The sequence below is a fragment of the Leucopleurus acutus genome (genome assembly GCF_964270905.1).
Source record: "Leucopleurus acutus genome assembly, chromosome: 17".
Taxonomy (NCBI): Eukaryota; Metazoa; Chordata; class Mammalia; order Artiodactyla; family Delphinidae; genus Leucopleurus; species Leucopleurus acutus.
Genome location: NC_139159.1, coordinates 32,900,771 through 32,911,586, shown reverse-complemented (window position 1 = coordinate 32,911,586; position 10,816 = coordinate 32,900,771).

Below are 10,816 nucleotides of genomic sequence, written 5' to 3'. Positions count from 1 at the left end.
GTTCAGCAGCCAGAAACAGCAGAGGAGCCAGAGCACAGAAGCGGCGGCCTCTGAGGACGCGGCGCACATATTTCTGGTGGGGAGGGGCAGGCGGGCCGGTCCGTGGGAAAGAGGGGAGCCCGCGCCGGCCCCTCCGCCTCCCGAGCCTGTGCGTTTCCCTAAAAGAGCAGCAGCTGTGCAGACTGACTGTTCACAGTTGTGATAAATCGCCTTAGGAAAGCACTTCGATTAAAGTCACATCTAACTAGAACGCAAGAAGTCATCCCTGAACAAATCAATGGCGAGAGGGGCAGCTCTGGGCGCGCCCCCACCCCGCTGCTGTTTTGCTTTCCCCGCAGGACGAGGGCCGCTCACTGGGTCGCGGGGACAGCGCGCTGTCTCAGCTGGGGAAGAGGCGCTTCCTCAGGACACATGCAAAACCCAAAGTGTGAAAGGAGTCCTTTATTCCATTCCTTTGGGGGATTTCTTAATGACGTAAAGCCCAACTTGGTTTCAGATCTGCCTGTCGTTTCCGTGACAGAACCTTCCTGGGGGGGGGGGGGTCCACCAGCAGCGGGGTGGCCAGGCGCCACAGGGCTGTGCTCTCCTTCCCAAGCCAGTTCATCTCCATCTGTAGCATTTTCAGAGAAACTCTCGGATAGGTTTTCTCCAACAGGTTCTTTTTCCTTCACTTTATAGTCATTCTCCTGCACAAAATGAACGGCCTGAAGACATCACTGAGCCTCTTTTTCTCCCAGGGTCAGGGCCAGCACGGCCCCCAGACCACAGGGGCGCAGGACCTCACAATGGGCTTCAGGCCTTCCCCTCCCCTCCCGCCCCTCCCACCCCGCCCTACCCGTCCCCTCTTCCCCTGCAGAAATCACATCCCTTTCTCCAGACTCCCCACTTCAGCTTGACTTCCAGCAGATCTTTACCCTGCCAGTTAGTAATTCAGGACTAATTAGGTGATTGCTTTCATTTATGGTAGCAGTTGTGTGGGGGGGTGGTGGATGAAATGGCTTTGCCCCTATTCTTGTTGGAAAAATAAATTACACCCACTGTCACTTGAGATCTTATTTTCCCCCCAATCAAGCAAATTAGCAGCGTGGTTCATTTTCCCAGCCTTCACTCCTGAACAGACGGCAGTGCCCTGGAACGTGGCTTAGAGCTGTGTGGTCAGTGCAATTGTTTGGGGCTGTTTGTGCCGACAATGAGAAGAGACGCCTGTCTCCGGAAAGAAAAGTGGCCCTTGTCTTGCTTAGGCCAACGAGCTGCCCAGAGCGCTGCCCGCCTGGCTTCTGAGGAAGATGTACACCGCCATCTAGTGGATATGGGGGCTCACTGCAGTGTACTCGCTCTCCCGCCTTTCCTTCTGGCCGGTAAGAACAAGCAATAACGCTTCTTGTAAGTTCCTAAAAATAGGGGAGGCCTTATATCACCAGGAGTGAAATGTTTGCCTCAATGTCTGTAATGAAAGTGCAACCCCATGCTTGCACAACGTCTGTCTTGTCAGTAGCCCTCTTTCATCCCGATGTTTAGGTCCAAGACAGGATCGTCATTGTCTGAGCAATGGGTATCTCTCCGAAGCTGGGTAGTTCTCCCCTGTCCCAAGTAGTGTGGGAGGAGACAGTCAGCACCTTCACAGACGCCTTCATCTCTGCAGCCTCACCATCACTCCTCATCTCGCCCACAGCAAGCCCGATTCCAAAGTGCACAGGGTAGAGGCGTTCGAAAGTTGGCTTGTTCAACCAGGGGCATTGCCACTTCCCAGAGGGAGCCAGAAACACACCCACATCCTAAGACTCTTTTCAGTCTTGGCGTTGAGGGGGTTCCCACTCTGTCCCCTGACTACACACAAGTCAGTGTCTTTTTCCTTTCCGCTCATTCTACCTACATGAAGAGCACGTTGATCTCCCCAGTTTTAACACAGGAACCATGATTTTCTTGGGTTTTGTGTATGTGGGGGGGGGGGGGGGAGAGAATGGGAGAGCAAGTACATCCCAATATGGAAGGGCTTGGGGCCGTGGTTCTCCACCAGGGGCAATTTTGCACCCAGGAGACATTTGAAAGTGTCTTGGGACACTTTGGATGGTCACAGCTTACGCGAGGCTAAAAGTCCTTCCATCACAGGACAGGCCCACAACAAAGAAGCATCCAACCCCACCCAGCAGTCGTGCTGAGGCTGAGAAAGCCTGGTTTAGGCTCGCAGATATCGCCCTCCAGCAAGCCGGTTGGAACACTGATTGTCCTCAAATGGCCCACACTGCAGAGGCTGTGGATAGATAATGCATCCTCTCCCAGTCAGTACTGACCGCCGTTTTTCTTCTTTTAGACTCTTCCATTTTAAACATAATTTAGCTGCCTCTTTTTTTCCCCTCTGCTCTGCTGAGAAGAGAAAGGATTGGAAAGGGGGAGGGGAAGGTGACAGAAAAGGAGGATTAGAGGCCTGACCTGTTTCTCCTGGAGAAGCTGGGCACATTCCTCTCTCACACGTGCTTTGTGACCGAGCAGGGTACAATTAAAAGCACAATAATTTGCTTGTTATTCAAGTCAGGCATTAGTCCGGGTAATGGCGTGCTTGGTGTAGACATGGATTTCCTTGTTCGGAGCTAAGCACAGGACTACCTGAATTCTCCATGGAGAAATCTTGATTTGTTCAGGTCTTTCATGTTTTCTACAGAGAAGGGATTATGCCTTCCTAAAGAGGGGCGTTGCTTAAAAAGCTACAAAGTGTAAGAAAAGGATTTAGGGCAGAGGGGCCTGTGGTTACGTAGCTGAGGGGTACAGGGAATTTCAGAGCCAAGGATTATTTAAAGCCATAGAGTTAAAAAAATAATTGCTTTAGGGACTTCCCTGGTGGTGCAGTGGTTAAGAATCCACCTGCCAGTGCAGGGAACACGGGTTCGAGCCCTGGTCCGGGAAGATCCCACATGCCGTGGAGCAACTAAGCCCGTGAGGATAGGTGCCAACTGGCACTCACCAGCCCAAGAGGTTTGTCTGCTCAGCCGCGGGGGCGGGCGGGGCTGCAAGCTGAGGATCGGGCTTTAGTCAGAGCGCAGGGAGAGGACTGGGGTTGGTGGCGTGAACATAGCCTGAAGGGGTTAGTGCACCACGGCTAGCCGGGGGGGGGGGGGGGGGGGAGGGGGGGGAGTCCGGGAAAAGATCTGGAGCTCCCGAAGAGGCAAGAGACTTTTACTTCCCTCTTTGTTTCCTGCTGCGCGAGGAGAGGGGATTAAGAGCGCTGCTTAAAGGAGCTCCAGAGACGGGCGCGAGTCGTGGCTAAAAGCGCGGACCCCAGAGACGGGCATGAGACGCTAAGGCTGCTGCTGCCGCCACCAAGAAGCCTGTGTGCGAGCACAGGTCACTATCCACACCCCTCTTCCGGGGAGCCTGTGCAGCCCGCCACAGCCAGGTTCCCGGGATCCAGGGACAACTTCCCCGGGAGAACGCATGGTGAGCCACAGGCTGGTGCAAAGTCACGCGAGCCTCTGGCGCCGCAGGCTCGCCCCGCACTCCGTGCTCCTCCCTCCCCCCGGCCTGAGTGAGCCAGAGCCCCCGAATCAGCGGCTTCTTTAACCCCGTCTTGTCTGAGTGAAAAACAGACGCCCTCCAGCGACCTACATGCAGAGGCGGGGCCAAATCCAAAGCTGAGCCCCTGGGAGCTGTGAAAACAAAGAAGAGAAAGGGAAATCTCTCCCAGCAGCCTCAGAAGCAGCGGATTAAAGCTCCACAATCAACTTGATGTACCCTGCATCTGTGGAATACATGAATAGACAACGAATCATCCCAAATTGAGGAGGTGGACTTTGAGAGCAAGATTTATCATTTTTTCCCCTTTACCTCTTTTTCTGAGCGTGGAATGGAATAATCATTTTATCATTTTAAAATGTCTTTGTCGCTAGTAAAAATTTTCGTCTTAAAATGTAATTTTTTTTCTGATATTTTCTTAGCCACTCCAGTTTTGTTGTTGTTGTTTTGTTTTGTTTTTACTGTCATGGTATATCTATTCCAACCCTTTTACACTTCACCTATATATTTTCTTGGTTTTTTTTGGTAACATCTTTATTGGGGTATAATTGCTTTACAAAGGTGTGTTAGTTTCCACTTTATAACAAAGTGAATCAGTTACATACATACATATGTTCCCATATCTCTTCCCGCTTGCGTCTCCCTCCCTCCCACCCTCCCTATCCCACCCCTCTAGGTGGTCACAAAGCACCGAGCTGGTATCCCTGTGCTATGCGGCTGCTTCCCACTAGTTATCTACCTTACGTTTGTTAGTGTATATATGTCTATGCCTCTCTCCCGCTTTGTCACAAATCACCCTTCCCCCTCCCCATATCCTCAAGTCCGTTCACCAGTAGGTCTGTGTCTTTATTCCTGTCTTAGCCCTAGGTTCTTCATGACATTTCTTTTTCTTAAATTCCATATATATGTGTTAGCATACGGTATTTGTCTTTCTCTTTCTGACTTACTTCACTCTATGACAGGCTCTAGGTCTATCCACCTCATTACAAATAGCTCAATTTCGTTTCTTTTTATGTCCGAGTAATATTCCATTGTATATATGTGCCACATCTTCTTTATCCATTCATCCGATGATGGGCACTTAGGTTGTTTCCATCTTCGGCCTATTGTAAATAGGCCTGCAATGAACATTTTGGTACATGACTCTTTTTGAATTTTGGTTTTCTCAGGGTATATGCCCAGTAGTGGGATTGCTGGGTCATATGGTAGTTCTATTTGTAGTTTTTTTTTTGTTGTTGTTTTTTGGTTTGTTTGTTTTTTGTTTTTAGATATAATAATATCATTTATTAATTCCTACTTTGCAATTTTCTTTCTATTTTAAAGCCAGTACATTTTTGTTGCCTTTTTTTTTTGGTAGGTTTTTTTTTTTTTTAACAGCTTTATTGGGGTATAATTGCTTTACAATGGTGTGTTAGTTTCTGCTTTATAACAAAGTGAATCAGTCATACATAAACATATGTTCCCATATGTCTTCCCTCTTGCGTCTCCCTCCCTCCCACCCCTCCAGGCTGTCACAAAGCACCGAGTCAATATCCCTGTGCCATGCGGCTGCTTCCCACTAGCTACCTTACTACGTTTGTTAGTGTGTATATGCCCATGACTCTCTCTTGCCCTGTCACAGCTCACCCTTCCCCCTCCCCATAACCTCAAGTCCGTTCTCTAGGAGGTCTGCGTCTTTATTCCTGCCTTACCCCTAGGTTCTTCATGACATTTTTTCCCCTTAAATTCCATATATATGTGTTAGCATACGGTATTTGTCTTTTTCTTTCTGACTTACTTCACTCTGTATGACAGACTCTAGGTCTATCCACCTCATTACAAATAGCTCAGTTTCGTTTCTTTTTATGGCTGAGTAATATTCCATTGTATATATGTGCCACATCTTCTTTTTTTTTTTTTAACATCTTTATTGGGGTATAATTGCTTTACAATGGTGTGTTAGTTTCTGCTTTATAACAAAGTGAGTCAGTTATACATATACATATGTTCCCATATCTCTTCCCTCTTGCGTCTCCCTCCCTCCCACCCTCCCTATCCCACCCCTCCAGGCTGTCACAAAGCACAGAGCCAATATCCCTGTGCCATGCGGCTGCTTCCCACTAGCTATCTACCTTACTACGTTTGTTAGTGTGTATATGCCCATGACTCTCTCTCGCCCTGTCACAGCTCACCCTTCCCCCTCCCCATAATCTCAAGTCCGTTCTCTAGGAGGTCTGCGTCTTTATTCCTGCCTTATCCCTAGGTTCTTCATGACATTTTTTTTCTTAAATTCCATATATATGTGTTAGCATACGGTATTTGTCTTTCTCTTTCTGACTTACTTCACTCTGTATGACAGACTCTAGGTCTATCCACCTCATTACAAATAGCTCAATTTCGTTTCTTTTTATGGCTGAGTAATATTCCATTGTATATATGTGCCACATCTTCTTTATCCATTCATCCAACGATGGGCACTTAGGTTGTTTCCATCTCCGGGCTATTGTAAATAGAGTTGCAATGAACATTTTGGTACATGACTCTTTTTAAATTATGGTTTTCTCAGGGTATATGCCCAGTAGTGGGATTGCTGGGCCGTACAGTAGTTCTATTTGTAGTTTTTTAAGGAACCTCCATACTGTTCTCCATAGTGGCTGAACCAATTCACATTCCCACCAGCAGTGCAAGAGTGTTCCCTTTTCTCCACACCCTCTCCAGCATTTATTGTTTCTAGATTTTTGATGATGGCCATTCTGACTGGTGTGAGATGATATCTCATTGTAGTTTTGATTTGCATTTCTCTAATGATTAATGATGTTGAGCATCCTTTCATGTGTTTGTTGGCAGTCTGTATATTTTCTTTGGACAAATGTCTATTTAGGTCTTCTGCCCATTTTTGGATTGGCTTGTTTTCTTTTTTTGTTATTGAGCTGCATGAGCTGCTTGTAAATTTTGGAAATTAATCCTTTGTCAGTTGCTTCATTTGCAAATATTTTCTCCCATTCTGAGGGTTGTCTTTTGGTCTTGTTTATGGTTTCCTTCGTTGTGCAAAAGCTTTGAAGTTTCATTAGGTCCCATTTGTTTAGTTTTGTTTTTATTTCCATTTCTCTAGGAGGTGGGTCAAAAAGGATCTTGTGATTTATGTCATAGAGTGTTCTGCCTATGTTTTCCTCTAAGAGTTTCATAGTTTCTGGGCTTACACGTAGGTCTTTAATCCATTTTGAGCTTATTTTTGTGTATGGTGTTAGGGAGTGATCTAATCTCATACTTTTACATGTACCTGTCCAGTTTTCCCAGCACCACTTACTGAAGAGGCTGTCCTTTCTCCACTGTACCTTCCTGCCTCCTTTATCAAAGATAAGGTGACCATATGTGCGTGGGTTTATCTCTGGGCTTTCTATCCTGTTCCATTCATCTATCTTTCTGTTTTTGTGCCAGTACCATACTGTCTTGATTACTGTAGCTGTGTAGTATAGTCTGAAGTCAGGGAGCCTGATTCCTCCAGCTCTGTGTTTCATTCTCAAGATTGCTTTGGGTATTCGGGGTCTTTTGTGTTTCCATACAAATTGTGAAATGTTTTGTTCTAGTTCTGTGAAAAATGCCAGTGGTAGTTTGATAGGGATTGCATTGAATCAGTAGATTGCTTTGGGTAGTAGAATCATTTTCAATGTTGATTTTTCCAATCCAAAAACATGGTATATCTCTCCATCTATTTGTATCATCTCTAATTTCTTTCATCAGTGTCTTATAATTTTCTGCATACAGGTCTTTTGTCTCCTTAGGTAGGTTTATTCCTAGATATTTTATTCTTTTTGTTGCAATGGTAAATGGGAGTGTTTTCTTGATTTCACTTTCAGATTTTTCATCATTAGTGTATAGGTATGCAAGAGATTTCTGTGCATTAATTTTGTATCCTGCAACTTTACCAAATTCATTGATTAGTTCTAGTAGTTTTCTGGTAGCATCTTTAGGATTCTCTATGTATAGTATCATGTCCTCTGCAAACAGTGACAGCTTTACTTCTTCTTTTCCGATTTGGAGTCCTTTTATTTCCTTTTCTTCTCTGTTTGCTGTGGCTAAAACTTCCAAAACTATATTGAGTAAGAGTGGTGACAGTGCGCAACCTTGTCTTGTTCCTGATCTTAGTGGAAACGGTTTCAATTTTTCACCATTGAGGATGACGTTTGCTGTGGGCTTGTCATATATGGCCTTTATTATGTTGAGGAAAGTTCCCTCTATGCCTACTTTCTGCAGGGTTTTTATCATAAATGTGTGTTGAATTTTGTCAAAAGCTTTCTCTGCATGTATTGAAATGATCATATGGTTTATCTCCTTCAATTTGTTATTATGGTTAATCACATTGATAGATTTGTGTATATTGAAGAATCCTTGCATTCCTGGAATAAACCCCACTTGATCATGGTGTATGATTCTTTGAATGTGCTGTCGGATTGTGTTTGCTAGTATTTTGTTGAGGATTTGTGCATCTATGATTATCAGTGATATTGGCCTGTAGTTTTCTTTCTTTTTGACATCCTTGTCTGGTATTGGAATCAAGGTGATGGTGGCCTCGTAGAATGAATTTGGGAGTGTTCCTCCCTCTGCTATATTTTGGAAGAGTTTGAGAAGGATAGGTGTTAGCTCTTCTCTAAATGTTTGATAGAATTCGCCTGTGAAGCCATCTGGTCCTGGGCTTTGGTTTGTTGGAAGATTTTTAATCACAGTTTCAATTTCAGTGCTTGTGATTGGTCTATTCATATTTTCTATTTCTTCCTGATTCACTCTTGGCAGGTTGTGCATTTCTAAGAATTTGTCCATGTCTTCCAGGTTGTCCATTTTATTGGCATAGAGTTTCTTGTAGTAATCTCTCATGATCTTTTGTATTGCTGCAGTGTCAGTTGTTACTTCTCCTTTTTCATTTCTAATTCTATTGATTTGAGTCTTCTCCCTTTTTTTCTTGATGAATCTGGCTAATGGTTTATCAATTTTGTTTATCGTCTCAAAGGACCAGCTTTTAGTTTTATTGATCTTTGCTATCATTTCCTTCATTTCTTTATCATTTATTTCTGATCTGATCTTTATGATTTCTGTCCTTCTGCTAACTTTGGGGTATTTTTTGTCCTTCTTTCTCTAATTGCATTAGGTGCAAGGTTAGGTTGTTTATTCGAGATGTTTCCTGTTTCTTAAGGTAGGATTGTGTTGCTATAAACTTCCCTCTTAAAACTGCTTTTGCTGCATCCCATAGGTTTTAGATCACAGTGTCTCCATTGTCACTTGTTTCCGGTATTTTTTGATTTCCTCTTTGATTTCTTCATTGATCACTTCGTTATTAATTAGTGTATTGTTTAGCCTCCATGTGCTTGTATTTTTTACAGATCTTTTCCTGTAATTGATATCTATTCTCATAGCGTTGTGGTCGGAAAAGATACTTGATACAATTTCAATTTCCTTAAATTTACCTAGGCTTGATTTGTGACCCAAGATATGATCTATCCTGGAGAATGTTCCATGAGCACTTGAGAAAAATGTGTATTCTGTTGTTTTGGATGGAATGTCCTATAAATATCAATTAAGCCCATCTTGTTTAATGTATCATTTAAAGCTTGTGTTTCCTTATTTATTTTCATTTTGGATGATCTGTCCATTAGTGAAACTGGGGTGTTGAAGTCCCCTACTATCAATGTGTTACTGTCGATTTCCCCTTTTATGGCTGTTAGTATTTGCCTTATGTATCGAGGTGCTCCTATGTTGGGTGCATAAATATTTACAATTGTTATATCTTCTTCTTGGATCGATCCCTTGATCATTATGTAGTGTCCTTCTTTGTCTCTTCTAATAGTCTTTAAAGTCTATTTTGTCTGATATGACAATTGCTACTCCAGCTTTTTTTGGATTTCCATTTGCATGGAATATCTTTTTTCATCCGTTCACTTTCAGTCTGTGTGAGTCTCTAGGTCTGAAGCGGGTCTCTTGTAGACAGCATATATATGGGTCTTATTTTTGTATCCATTCATCCAGTCTGTGTCTTTTGGTTGGAGGATTTAATCCATTTACATTTAAGGTAGTTATCGATATGCATGTTCCTATTCCCATTTACTTAATTGTTTTGCGTTGGGTATTATAGGTCTTTTCCTTCTCTTGTGTTTCTTGCCTAGAGAAGTTCCTTTAGCATTTGTTGTAAAGCTGGTTTGGTAGTGCTGAACTCTCTCAGCTTTTGCTTGTCTGTAAATGTTTTCATTTCTCCATCAAACCTGAATGAGATCCTTGCAGGGTAGAGTAATCTTGGTTGCAGGTTTTTCTCCTTCATCACTTTAAATATGTCCTGCCAGTCCCTTCTGGCTTGCAGAGTTTCTGCTGAAAGATCAGCTGTTAACCTTATTGGGATTCCCTTGTATGTTACTTTTGCTTTTCCCTTGCTGCTTTCAATAATTTTTCTTTATATTTAATTTTTGGCAGCTTGATTAATACGTGTCTTGGCGTATTTCTCCTTGGATTTATCCTGTATGAGACGCTCTGTGCTTCCTAGAGTTGATTAACTATTTCCTTTCCCACATTAGGGAAGTTTTCAACTATAATCTCTTCAAATACTTTCTCAGTCCCTTTCTTTTTCTCTTCTACTTCTTGAACCCCTATAATTCGAATGTTAGTGAATTTAATGTTGTCCCAGAGGTGTCTGAGACTGTCCTAAGTTATTTTCATTGTTTTTTCTTTATTCTGCTCTGTAGTAGTTATTTCCACTACTTTATCTTCCAGGTCACTTATCCATTCTTCTGCCTCAGTTATTCTGCTATTCATCCATTCTAGAGTTTTTTGTTTTTTGTTTTTTTTTGCAGTACGTGGGCCTCTCACTGTTGTGACCTCTCCCATTGTGGAGCACAGGCACCGAATGCGCAGGCTCAGTGGCCATGCCTCACAGGACCAGCCACTCCACGGCATGTGGGATCTACCCAGACCGGGGCACAAACCCATGTCCCCTGCATCAGCAGGCGGACTCTCAACCACTGCACCAACAGGGAAGTCCCATTTTTTCCTTTTGTGTTCAACCACAGTTGTCTTTTTCACTTTTAAAAGTTGCCAAAGGGCTTCCGGGAATATGGTGGAATGGTAAGATGGGGAGATCACCTTCCTCCCCACAGATACACCAGAAATACATCTACACGTGGAACAACTCCTACAGAACACCTACTGAATGCTGGCAGAAGACCTCAGACCTCCCAAAAGGCAAGAAACCCCCCACGTACCTGGGTAGGGCACAAGAAAAAAGAATAAACAGAGACAAAAGGATAGGAACGGGACCTGCACCAGTGGGAGGGAGCTGTGAAGGAGGAAA